Here is a 14,677-nt window from a genome sequence, read left to right as displayed (position 1 = left end):
CATAACCACATAAAGCCTTAACTCCACAAAATCAAAGCTCCAGAGATTTGTTCATCAAAGCCTCTTATTACCGAGCTCCACATTCCAAATATCCAATCCAGTTTCACCTTGACCCAAACACGGAGTCTTCAAATACTTTGCTACCCAGAACGGGACATACCCATATTCATCCTTAGGGTCCACTAAGTGTGCTCACACGACAAGGAAATTTTTACAAACTTAATTATACCTCTTTGGTCTATGATCAGAGGGAGTTATCTCAAATCGATTCTTTGAGTCACCAAAGGAATACACTCCCTTGTGACCCCTATACTTTAAGGTCCTAACAACATAGCTTAGGCACATACTTGAACTACGATCTGGTTTGATTTCACCTCTTCAGGTGGATACGTAGGCAGTCCTTTCTTACACAAGAAGGATACAACCGCAACACCCAAACAAAATTAACCAAACCTCAGAACCACGATCTGGTTTGATTTCACTTCACGTGAATACGTAGGCAGTCCTCAAGGACACAACCATCCCCACTTCCAACTTTCAATCTCAACCATCAACTTCCAACCTCAATTATCAACCATCCCAATTTTCAAATTAACATCCCTTCTATAACCAACACCTCTATACTGGGGGCTCCTTATTGTCGCCCAGCCTTTTTTTACCAAAGTCCAGAGTCATCTTCTCATCCTGGGGGCTTCTCTTCCAAGAAGCCACCCTTCCTTTATTCCTATCTTATTCTAAGTCTAGCTAATGCTCGGTCCGGACAATGACAAAGATCTTAGATCAATTCTCCAAGTCATCGTGCCTCAAGAGGGGTCTCTTTTACAGCAAGCGGCGGCAGAAAACATCCAAGTAGACAGCTGATCCATGGCTCATGCCTTGCCTTTATATGACGTCATCATTCTCTCAATTATTCTACCTTTGGAATTGATACGCATTGTCACCCACACTTGTCTAGGGGTTGCGCATACTTAAACAAAGTCTGTCAAAGTCTTCCCTGAGTCGCGTTAAATCTAAGTTAGTGTCGCGTCAGTCAAACCTAAGTCTACATTTCGTGTCGCGTCCATATAAGGTATGTGTCATGTCAAGTCCTATGTCTAAAGCCCATTGAATATGCATAACGCATTACAAACGACAAACTTCTTTGAACAAGTTTTAAACAACTTTTATAAAGAAACGCCTTTTGCAAAACCTATGTGTTTCCTCATTCGAGGTCCATGTGATAATTGCTTACGTGCATATACTAGATTGCATTCTTGTGTGGCTAATATCCATGCAGGTAAGTATCAGAAGCAGTGCTCGCTCCGACTGGGGGCTTCACCCAAGTCTTCATTCTCCCAAATAGCAAAGATATTTTTGCAAGATATTGCTCACTCAAGATTTCTTCCATGACGATCAAGATGTTCCTAGTCGTCAAAATATTTGTCCCCAGCGCAACAGTATTTTGCAGTATTGCTCACTCAAGATTTCTTCCATGGCGATCAAGATGTTCCTAATCGTCAATATATTCCTCAACAAGAGTTCGCTTGAGACCGACGCAAGCAGATTCAACCTCAAGTTTTTGCCAGAGTTCGCTTGAGACCGACGCAAGCAGATTCCCCAGCAGTTTCTACCGACGTCCTACTACCCTCAATATTATTGTTTCCTCATAGAGTTCGACAAAGGTGTCGTTCTCCGAAAGTTCCCAAACCAAAGCCTCCTTCCTTAGGTTCGTAAACCCAAAGTTAGGATTCTTACCCCTAGATTCTTAGATGCCAAAATGGCTTCCTTTAGGTTCATAAACCTTTAAGCTCCCACACCAACATCCTTAGGTTCATAAACCCATAAATCCTTTTGGAGTTCTCATACCTCAGAAAGCTTAAACGCACGCGTGTAAAACAAGAATTAGTAACCCAGTAGTTCCTAAACTTAACCCTAGGATCTCCATTCCTCTTAGGTTCATAAGCCTTTAAGCTCCCAAAGCCGCCCTTTTAGGTTCATATACCCAGGTTCGCACACCTAGCTTCTTTTAAGTTCCCAAACTCCCTAGAGTTCATACACTTCTACCCTTAGGATCATATTCCTTAGGATCACCTTATACCCTTTAGGATCATATTCCTTTAGGATCACCTTTTCCTTTTAGGATCGTATTCCTTTAGGATGATCCTTTCCTTAGAGTTCCTACACCTAAACCTTGGTTACCCCTTAAGTTGAACTTATATTTGGCTTCCTTCCCGTCGATGCTTTCCTTTAGGGCCCCACACCCTAGCACAATCCTTACATATCTTTTAGGTCTTAACCTTAGCTCCTACGCTTACCCTTAGCTCCTATGCACCTCCGGAAGCATCTCGAGAAAGAAGTCTCAGGTATGGTTTCTTCTTATGGCTGGCGAGCCTCCTTACGTAGTCTAATGGACTTTAAACGACCCTCCCCGATAGTCGACAGACTCTAAAATGTTCCCGACGACAGGTCCTTGGCTCAGACCCCTTGAGCCGCCTCGCGTCGCCATAGTCGTCAGGTTGTAATCTTCGATTGACCTGATGGCTATACTTTGACTTTCGCCTTGTCCAAGCCTCAGTCAAAGTGGGGGCTCTGTAGACACCTCATTTCTGCACCCCTCGCCAAAACACCCGGTGATGATTGGGCCGCATGTTTGATACGCGGAACGATTTGTGACAGTTCGTAAGTTTATCGTCAAGTGATTGCTCAAATATTAATGTCGACCTCTTGGTTGTCATCTACGTGCCGATACGGTCGTTTTGGCAGTAATTAGAGTACATTTGAAGTCCGGGTCAAAAACCGTCTTCATTTCCTAAAACCGTCAAATCCCGAGTCAAGGCAATGTGCTTGTCCACCTAAGGTTAGGATGTGATAAAATGTTGAGATTATATCTCATTCTGAGTCTCATGTCACTTCATTAGGCTAAACATAAAGTTTACATTACAAAATGTGCATTTCATTTAGCTAAAATGATAACCCGACCTTTAGGCCCGTTTTACGAGGTGATAACGACTTTTTTGGGTCAGGCCTATTTCACAGAAAGTTCTAGATATTTCTTTTAGCTTTCCAACGCCACCGAAATCACCTTATTCCGAGTCTTGTAGAGAAAGTTATGCCTAAAATACGACAGGCTGTCAAACGCGTTTTCTACGCGCAGAGAAACCTACCCGGGAAAGGACGCAGCAAGTGCTGCGCCTCTTCCAAGGGACGCAGCTCTGCTGCGCCTTTTCCCAGGGCTTTCTTTTTGTCCAAGTTTCCGCGTTTAACCTAAGTCGGTTATTTCCGGATCTTTCCTTCCGTATCCTAGTCTTACCATAATTCCGTCGCGTGATTAGTATAAATAGGAGCCTTCGTTCCTCATATTTCTCACGCGAGTGTCCGCCCTTCTCTTCTCCCTTTGCATTCTAGACTTCGTTCTTACTAATTGGCGCCTACGTGCTTGGACTTCCGACCACGTAAGCTCGGATCTTTCCGGGTACCAGCCTCTCCGTTGCATGACCGACCAATTTGACCAACTACACCAATAATCAATCAATTTAATTAATTAATCAATCGTTTTCCTCTTACGAGGGCACTTTCCTTACATTCGCGTCGAGCATCACTAATCGATATCTTAGTCCTTCTCGTTTCGTCAACATGTAAGTCTGAGGGTGTAAATCTCTCTTTTATTTATTGTATTTTAATTATTGTATCACAATTGTAAGGTTTATGTCGAAAATACCTCATTAAAACCGATTTCTAAAACCGTCTTCAAAACCTTTTTTTACGAATTTTCAGAAGACTTACAGTCGAGAAAAGATGCAGCAACCGCTGCGCCTCTTCGAAGGAGCGCAGCACCTGCTGCGCCTCTTCGTGAGGCTGCCGCAGTTCCTGCTTCTTTTCTTCTTCCTCCGTCCTCTGTAATTCGTATCAAATTTATTTCTTTTGTTTTGTTCGTCTGTTAATTCTTCATCACGATAGTTTAATAATTCATATGTATATTAACCATCATCATTAACATGTTTTAATCGTCATAAATCCGACTCAGATCCCAAATAATCAATATTTGCGGGTTTTTCGTCATCAAATTCAATTCGAGTTTTAGAGATTCAATTCGTTCATGTTGAGTTTCTGGGATTCATTGTTGATATATTTTCACCTGTTTAGTCGTTAATCCGTCGTCAATTCGTCATGTTTAGTTAATAATTCGTTTAGTTAGTTAGTTTAATTAATCATTCATTAACATCGACCCTTCACATAATTAATCCGTTTATTTCCGTCTCATCCATGTTTTACTGTTTTATGACCTCAATCATATGTAAATGATTTGCTAATAACTTTCATCCGAGTCTAAAATCGCAATCAATCCATTAATTTACCAATTAACATTAACGGTTTGCAGTTCCGGCTTCACAGCCAGAACTCACCCTTGGAACAGACGCAGCAACTGTTGCGCCTCTTCCAAAGGGCGCAGTGCCTGCTGCGCCTGTTCCAGGTTGAGTTTTGTCTCTGAACTCCTTTTCTGCCTTGACCTAGTTTATTTAGTCTCCGTATTAATCAACTAATATTCATATTATCACCTTCTGACCTGTCGTGTTTTATTCTTTTATTCCTTTTTTCTCAAATTATCCGTTTTAAAGGTATTTTCGACATAAATCGCCTATCTCAATGTAATTAATGTAATTTCCATTATTGTAATTCATAATTATTGTATTTCTTTCATTGTTTGTATGTTTCCACATGTAATTGAGCATTAAAATCCTACTTCGACCCAATTGTGTGCTAACTTAATTGTTCACCGACTTAGTTAAATTCTCACATGTTAGGATTAAAACTTGGATGTTGCATTGCATGCATATAGCCGACGATATATCAAGTACGAATAACTTCCCTAATCATTAGTAGAGGCCGCTATCGAGGCGGGCGGGATTAGGTGTTCGATCAAAAGAGCTTCCTAATACGTACCCTCACCCCTTACTCCAGATCTCCGTGAGCACCCGTGTTCATTGCCATCCACGAGAGTCATTCTAGACATAGAATGCTAAGGGTAACGATTGCTTAGTGTTCATGTCACTACTTTATGTCTTGACATGACATGAGGTATTCGAACGGTTCCAATTTCCCATAAAAATTGGTGGCGACTACATACAAAATGCAAACGCTTGTTTTCGAGCCCCTTCACCAAGCGCCCCCGTGGGCGGCCCGCTGTCCACACATATGTATCCCAAACTTCCCCACCTCATCTCTCAACCTCATCAAAGATAGAGCTGTACACAGGGAGTGTACACTCTTCCTACTCAAAGCATCTGAAACAACATTGGCTTTCCCTTCATGGTAGATAATATCCATGTCATAATCGCCAATCAGCTCCATCCACCTCCTTTGTCTCATGTTCAACTCCTTTTGAGTGAAGATGTACTTGAGACTCTTGTGATCCGAAAATACCTTAAAGGTCGCCCCATAAAGGTAATGTCTCCAAATCTTGAGAGCAAACACCACTGCACCCAACTCTAGATCATATGTAGGGTAGTTCTCCTCATACGGCTTCAATTGCCTGGAAGCATAGGCAATCACCTTACTGTTCTGCATCAACACACATCCCAACCCATTCTTTGAGGCATCTATATAAACCTCAAAGTTCTCGATCCCTTCAGAAATGCTAAGATAGGAGCTGTGGTCAAACGCTCCTTTAATGTTTGGAACGCCTTCTCACAACTCTCATCCCAACGAAACCTGTTCTCTTTCCTCATCAAAGCTGTCATAGGTCTAGCTATCTTGGAGAAATCTTTCACGAACTGTCTGTAGTATCCAACTAAACCCAAGAAACTTCTGATTTCAGCAACATTCTTTGGTGCCTCCCACTTTGTCACTGCCTCAATCTTTGCCGGATCCACAGCTACTCCCTCCTTAGAGATCACATGCCCCAGAAAAGCAACTTTCTCCAACCAGAACTCACACTTAGACAGCTTAGCATACAACTCATGCTCCCTCAGAGTCTGCAACGCAATCCTCAGATGCTCCTCATGCTCCTTCTTAGTCTTAGAGTAGACTAAGATGTCATCGATAAACACCACCACAAACTTGTCTGAAGATTTTGTTCATCAAATCCATAAACACAGCCGGTGCATTAGATAACCCAAACGGCATCACCACGTACTCATAATGGCCATACCTCGACGTGAAAGTTGTCTTTGATATGTCCACCTCTCTAATCTTCACCTGATGGTATCCCTGTAACACCCCCATACTCCAAGTGCCTTACCAGGACCACTCAGGTATAAGGATACTACCATCTCGGTTGCCCGAGGTACTGAATATCATAAGACAATAAAGAAACGTACTTTTAAAGTAATTATAGATTAAGTGATTACATGTTCAAACCAAAACTAATAAAAGGAATTACAAGGTTCTCATACGGTCTACAGCTAAAACTATCAAAGCTACTAGACTCAAAATCGCCACACAAATGGAAGACTTCTAACCGCCACGTGATGACTCATCCCAGCTATCCCATACGCGTCATATCACACCTGCTCAATAACTGCTCACCACCCCCCGAATGGATCACCACGATTTTTAAAACATTTAAACGGGTCAAGTACTAATCACACAATTCAATACATATATCAACAATAAGATAAACAGACAGCTTAACTATCACACACACACAACCAACCAATTCCAATCATCTCAATCATTGACTGTCCACTGGACCAGCCCTGCCAGTGGGGGACCGCAGCCGTTCCCACCTAAGCCCCGCTCATCATACCGAGCGATAACCCTGTCCATTAATGTGCACATCCCCATCCGTGGCGGGTTCCACGAAGGGCGAAACTAGGGCGTGAAGCCACTCCCGCAAGTGACTCCACTCAGCCGAGAACGCATCTCGAGAACCAATCAACAACAATCACAACCACAATCACAATACAATTATTATATCAAACATCCAATTACAACACATCACCAATATCCCATTATGGGACTAATACTGAGTAGGAAATCCTACCTGGAAAGCACAACAGTCAGACGGTCTCTACAGCTGAATCAAAAAGCCTCTTCTATGAACCCTCCTCCTATCATACAACACATAGAGACTACCACATCACATACTACACATAAAACCCCCAATCTCTAAATTAGGGTTTAACCAAACTTAACAAAACATTATAAAAATTATATTAAAAGCTTACCCTCGACGCAGGGAACTCAACGATACGAATAACGACAAGAACTGACCGTCTGAACTCCGGGGAATTGCTAAGGATGCGATTAGGAAGATGAACTGGTTGCTTTCTCTATTAAACAGGGTTTTAGGTTTTGTAAAAGTGATTTAAAACAATGACGACTATGTTTAAATACCTTAATCGCATAATTAACAAAACCCGAGAAAACTCCCCGTAAAACCGGATACTCGATCGAGTACCCCCTTACTCGATCGAGTACCCCAGCTACTCGATCGAGTACCCAACAGGTCAGAACCTATTTTATCTCGCAACTTACCCTTACTCGACAGAGTAAGGGCTACTCGATAGAGTACCCCAAGACTTATAAATACGGAGTATTACAGTCTTCCCTCCTTAAAAGGAACTTCGTCCCCGAAGTTCAACCCATACATAAAAACAACCATACCGACTCGACCAAGACACAACAACTTAGCTAAGGACTCAAGAACTCGACCGAACATAGAACAAGAACTCTTAACACCCACTCCACCAACTATGTTTACTTCCACAACATGACTCACTATATCGTATCTACCACATATATATCTCTCACGACACCAACTCCATACATAACCAACTACCATCCTCTAATGCTGCTAGCTCCATAATATCATCAACTATCAAATCCAATACCAAGACACTCATAGACATCAAACGGGATGTTACATTCTACCACCCTTAAAAGGAACTTCGTCCTCGAAGTTTACTCACACTCGTAACCTCATCATCCAATCACAATACTAGCGAAATATTCTCACACTCCTAAACATCACGCTACTACAAGCACGGTCATGACCTTTAATAAAATCGCCCACAACACGAATCGATCTTTTATTCTACATCAAGACTCAACTTTCGAATATATTATCATATGTACAACCATCAAAATCTGTTTTATCGCATCCTACTCCTCTTAAGACAAATGTTACGTCCTCGTAACTCACTAATACCAAACCATATCTATATCTCATTACCCTCTGTACCACCACATGTCAAAGATAACCGTCTATCAACCAAACACTCACCATTCTTATATCCAAGGCTCCCATACCTAAACATTTCCCATTCCTCAACTCATTCGGCAGCGCACCTAACCTATACCATAAACTCGTAGCAAATCACCATACCCACTCTTCATTATTACTGCCAAACAACATACCTCTCTACGTAAGGCACTTATCTCCCAGAAGCATAACTCACGGTCCGCACTCGTTACGTACACGCACACTAGATCCTCAAGTTCTTTCTTTCATTACCGCAAAATTCATACACAAGTTAACATGACACTAATTTCCCCAACACCCTACACTCACTGTCTCAACAAAAGATTATGAACTACCTGCCTCTTTCAGCTCATTACAACACATGTTCCACGAATCATTTTCCATTACCATGTCTACCGATGTCTCATCTGAAAACAAGATCAAAATTACCGTAACAACCTCTCACAACCGTGTCCCATCAACAGATTATCACTATCCCATGACAATAACGAAACATATACAACTTTATTTTATATCATACTCTACCCTCATTCAAAAACTTAATCTGGTAAAGAAAACATCAATAAACAAGACAACTGTCTATCAGCACAAACTGAAACTCGCAGGGAGCAACATCAAACAAAACAACAATCTATGTATAACTGGTATGTACTTTCGAAACTCGAATCATAATCATCCCGCCTACTCCACCACAACCGGTGACGGCATCACAACACCGCCACCAACAGCCACACCGTAGTGCGAAAATACCCGCATCACAGCACTATGTACCGTCCCCAGATCACCACCCGAGGCACCACAACCACACCGATAGACATCACAACTGCATACAATTCCCATAAATACTGACTCAGCATAACTTCTCAGACAAGAAAACTTACTCAAATCCACTTTATTAAATCACCACGCAATATATTATATGGATAAACAGATAAGCATCTCATGAACATCATCTCTACCATTTCCCGGAATACACATGTGTTATCAATACACATAAAATTATAACTAGCCACGTCAAATCAATCAAGTTATTACCTTTTTTGGATATCATTAAATTAAATTACCGTGTCCAACATATATATTACAGAACATTCATAAAACAATTTTATAATTATCATACCATACCACTTCTTGTGAGGTCAGAACCTCACACAAACATTTACACAAATCACAGACCCGTAATCACAACCAACTAGTCAATCCTGACCACGTAAGTCACCACTCGAAAAAGGTTACCTGCCGCCCGAGTTTAACTCATATGCCCCTCATAACATATTCCCCCATTCGCACAACCCTCACTTCCTGCCAAATATAATCACACCTTCACTATTCAACTGATAGCGTCCGCCTCATCTAACCACATCTTATACCCTCTCACAATCATACACAACAATCAGGTCCCTACCAAATCAACCTCTTTGGAATTGCTACCTTTCTAATATACCAACACTCTTAACCACTAGTGATAACACCACAATGCCACCACCGCTCGTATATCAAACCTCTTACACTCATATCAAAATAACATGGTTTTTCTCCTATTTTTGGTTAACATTCCAAATAACGAACATCAAACCCATCCACAAATTACCTCAATATTATTCCCAATACTATCTTATTTGTATTGTCATCCAACTCTCCACCAAATATCTCGTATCGTGCCAATACTCCACCAACTTCTTACTCCCTTAATTCCTCGAAACTCATTATCAATCATGTTGTCCTGAAACTCCTATATAACCTTTAGCTATCATCCTTGTGATACTATCACACATTTCGATGATTCCTTACCTTATATCACATAGCTCCGGTGAACATTTTCCTCAGCTTACTTTTATCCTTCTTTTCTCTTTACACTCAATAATACCAATTAATAGTTTAACTCCTTATTCCTTCTAGCTAACTCTTTAGAAATCCAGTTACCCCTTCGTTGCTCCAAAACTCGAATTCCATTATTTCTACCGACATCATCTCACTCTTTCTTACCATGGATCTTCTCTTATTATGCTATCACTCATATTTGCCACTAATCTATCCATAAAACCAACGTTTAATGTTCAAACAATTGCATCTCCCTTTTTTTTTTTTTTTACATCTCTAGAAATCAGAATTCATTTAATATCGTTAATTACCCAAGGAAATCACACAGTAGTTTCATCTTTTAATAAACCAAACCTCCCAAACTCACTTACTGTCTACAAATACTCCTCGCAACATGTCTCCACAAGGTTCACTATATATTACACTTCTCAACTCCTTTAAACGAACTTTCACTACATAAATCCATAACCCACACGACTCCTAACCATTTTCCTCCATAACTCTTTACACACCTCAAGCTGCCACTATCCACATCCTTACTTTCAATTTTTTTTTTTTTTTATTCTCACGTTCATTATACTCACATCATCCCTTGCCCATATTCACTTACTTTTACATTACTCAACACACAATCATATCGCTCATCCCGTCTCGCAAAACGTGCGCCACGCCTCCCTAAACTATACCAATCTTCCTTTTCTTTTTTTTTCCACCATCTATCATAATCACATATAACTTATGTTCTCCCCACCGAACTTTTACTCATCATAGTGCCACTCTTTACATCATAAGATTGGGTAACTTACGCTTCAGGACCAACACATACGTAAAACAATGCATAAAGAAATAATACAACACCTTTGAATTAAACATAATATGCAAATAATGTCAAAAGACAAACATATGACCCGAAACACGCATATGACCTGCACGACCCCACTCGATCGAGTACGTAACCTACTCGATCGAGTTGAGGCTACTCGATCGAGTGCCAAACATGCTCGATCGAGTGCCCCGACTCAGAACCCAAACAGACCTTCGATCCTCTGACTTACTCGACCGAGTAGCCCGGCTACTCGATCGAGTGACCCCATACTCGATCGAGTGCCCGAGGTACTCGATCGAGTGCCCAAAAACACGATTCTGGTCAAAATAACGACAAGTACCCACTCGATCGAATCAAACCCACTCGATCGAGTCATGCAGACTCGAGAATACTACCCGAATGTTATCTCACATACCCTAACGTACTATGCATTCATTATTATTTCAACATTATGATTACAACTACGCATTCAAATCTGCGCGACTCCTCATACAATTAACAAAATAATCTACTTCGTGTTATCAAGTCCCACGTTATAAACAACCATCATGCTTTTCATCCAATTCGTTATATAAAACACATATCATTGAACCTCTATTTTTCATGTTACTACTTACCAAAAGTCAAACATTACCATCTATCATTCTCATATAACATTCACTTTCAATCATGTATTACCCGCATGTTTTAAATTTTCATAGCTTTTCATAACACAAACCACACCCATACACTACAAATCCTATTTCCATGTTGCTAATACAACAACATTACAAATCCACTTCATCACACATCATCATATACGAACTACTTTCTTTTTCTACCACATCATTCATCATTCTCATATACTTTTCCAACGATTCCAACCAACATGTCAACCAACTATCATGCAACATGCTTTCAACAAACCATATACAGCACAATTAACATACACGTCGCACACATATACACACGGACTCCACGTTCCCATACCATGTGACTGGCTTAAGTATCATGGGGCCAAGATTTTGAAGTGAGGGCGTCTACTCACCCAAAACCTAGCATCAGCCGGGGCTCCCATTACACATACACCAGGTTCATTTTATTAGACTCCCTATGTTCATTATGTTCATTTGTTACAGGTTCCAAAATCGTCGCTCTGATACCATTTGTAACACCCCCATATTCCAAGTGCCTTACCAGGACCACTCAGGTATAAGGATACTACCATCTCGGTTGCCCGAGGTACTGAATATCATAAGACAATAAAGAAACGTACTTTTAAAGTAATTATAGATTAAGTGATTACATGTTCAAACCAAAACTAATAAAAGGAATTACAAGGTTCTCATACGGTCTACAGCTAAAACTATCAAAGCTACTAGACTCCGTCTTGACACAGCGGAAGACTTCTAACTGCCACGTGATGACTCATCCCAGCTATCCCATACGCGTCATATCACACCTGCTCAATAACTGCTCACCACCCCCGAATGGATCACCACAGTTTTTAAAACATTTAAACGGGGTCAGTACTAATCACACAATTCAATACATATATCAACAATAAGATAAACAGACAGCTTAACTATCACACACACACAACCAACCAATTCCAATCATCTCAATCATTGACTGTCCACTGGACCAGCCCTGCCAGTGGGGGACCGCAGCCGTTCCCACCTAAGCCCCGCTCATCATACCGAGCGATAACCCTGTCCATTAATGTGCACATCCCCATCCGTGGCGGGTTCCACGAAGGGCGAAACTAGGGCGTGAAGCCACTCCCGCAAGTGACTCCACTCAGCCGAGAACGCATCTCGAGAACCAATCAACAACAATCACAACCACAATCACAATACAATTATTATATCAAACATCCAATTACAACACATCACCAATATCCCATTATGGGACTAATACTGAGTAGGAAATCCTACCTGGAAAGCACAACAGTCAGACGATCTCTACAGCTGAATCAAAAAGCCTCTTCTATGAACCCTCCTCCTATCATACAACACATAGAGACTACCACATCACATACTACACATAAAACCCCCAATCTCTAAATTAGGGTTTAACCAAACTTAACAAAACATTATAAAAATTATATTAAAAGCTTACCCTCGACGCAGGGAACTCAACGATATGAATAACGACAAGAACTGACCGTCTGAACTCCGGGAATTGCTAAGGATGCGATTAGGAAGATGAACTGGTTGCTTTCTCTATTAAACAGGGTTTTAGGTTTTGTAAAAGTGATTTAAAACAATGACGACTATGTTTAAATACCTTAATCGTATAATTAACAAAACCCGAGAAAACTCCCCGTAAAACCGGATACTCGATCGAGTACCCAAGGTACTCGATCGAGTACCCCCTTACTCGATCGAGTACCCGAGCTACTCGATCGAGTACCCAACAGGTCAGAACCTATTTTATCTCGCAACTTACCCTTACTCGACAGAGTAAGGGCTACTCGATAGAGTACCCCAAGACTTATAAATACGAAGTATTACAATCCCGACCTCAAATCAATCTTAGAAAAGACTGATGCACCACTCAACTGATCAAACAGGTCACCTATCCTTGGCAAAGGATACTTTTTCTTCACCGTCACTCGGTTCAGCTCTCTGTAATCTATGCACAACCTCAAACTCCCATCTTTCTTCTTCACGAAAAGAACTGGTGCTCCCCACGGCAATACACTAGATCTAATGTATCCCTTTTCTATCAGACCATCTAACTGTTTCCTGAGCTCCTCCATCTCTTTAGGACCCATCCGGTACGGTGCCTTAGAGATTGGCCCCGTCCCCGGTTTCAACTCAACGGTGAAATCTATCTCCCTCTTCGGTGGCAACCCCGGAATCTCCTCTGGAAAAACATCTGCAAACTCTCCCACCACTGGTATCTGATCAACTGTCGGACTCTCTATCCGGTCATCTCTCACATGGCACAAGATCAAAGGACATCCCTTCCTCAGATAAGACTTCAAGGTGACAGCTGCAATCAACTTAACTTTGGGTTTGTCTAGAAACCCACGATAAGACACACTAACACCCTTAGGCCCTCTCAAAGACACTTTCTTTTGATGACAGTCTATCTTAGCCTTATACTTTCCTAACCAGTCCATCCGGACTATCATCTCAAAACCGTCAAAAGGAAACTCTAGCAAGTCTACAGGTAGATCAACTTGCCCAACTATCATAGATACATCTCTGAACAACCTCCCACATGATACAGACTCGCCCGAAGGTATAAAAACTTTCTCACTTACAGACTCATATACCCTCAAACCCAACCGTTTAACATGACTCGAAGATACAAACGACTGAGACGCCCCCGAATCAAGCAAAACAAAGGTATGAATACCGTTAACAAGAAAATTACCAGTGATAACATGTGCATCCTCCTCAGCTGCTTTCTTGTCCATCATGAACAGCTTTCCACTGGTCTTCTGTCCACCTCCCTGGACAGTACTGTCTGACGTGGTCGACTTAGCACCCGACCCCTGGTTGGTGTTGTTGTTCGTAGCTGGTTTCTGATAGGAATTACCGCCATTGCGGTTAACTCCACCCTGATAGCTCTGACTTCCCCGGTTAGACCATGACCCACCTGGTCTGTTACTCGTATAACTCTGTGCAGGTCCCTGAGAATAGCTCCCCCGAGCCGATCTCTGAAAAGCTCCTGGTGCACTCGTGCACTCAGGTCTCTTGTGGCCCACACCACCACAGCCATAGCAGGTCATCCCCCAACTACCACTACCACTCACACGGCCACGCCTTAAGGAAGCCCCAGCACTGAATCCTGATCCAGAAGAAAACCCTCTAGCTTGGGTGTGGTTGCCTTTCTTATGACTAGATTGTCCACCA

Source organism: Silene latifolia, chromosome 2, assembly GCF_048544455.1.
Source record: "Silene latifolia isolate original U9 population chromosome 2, ASM4854445v1, whole genome shotgun sequence".
Classification (NCBI taxonomy): Eukaryota; Viridiplantae; Streptophyta; class Magnoliopsida; order Caryophyllales; family Caryophyllaceae; genus Silene; species Silene latifolia.
The sequence above is the reverse complement of the archived record's forward strand: the minus strand, read 5'-3'. Positions refer to the sequence as shown.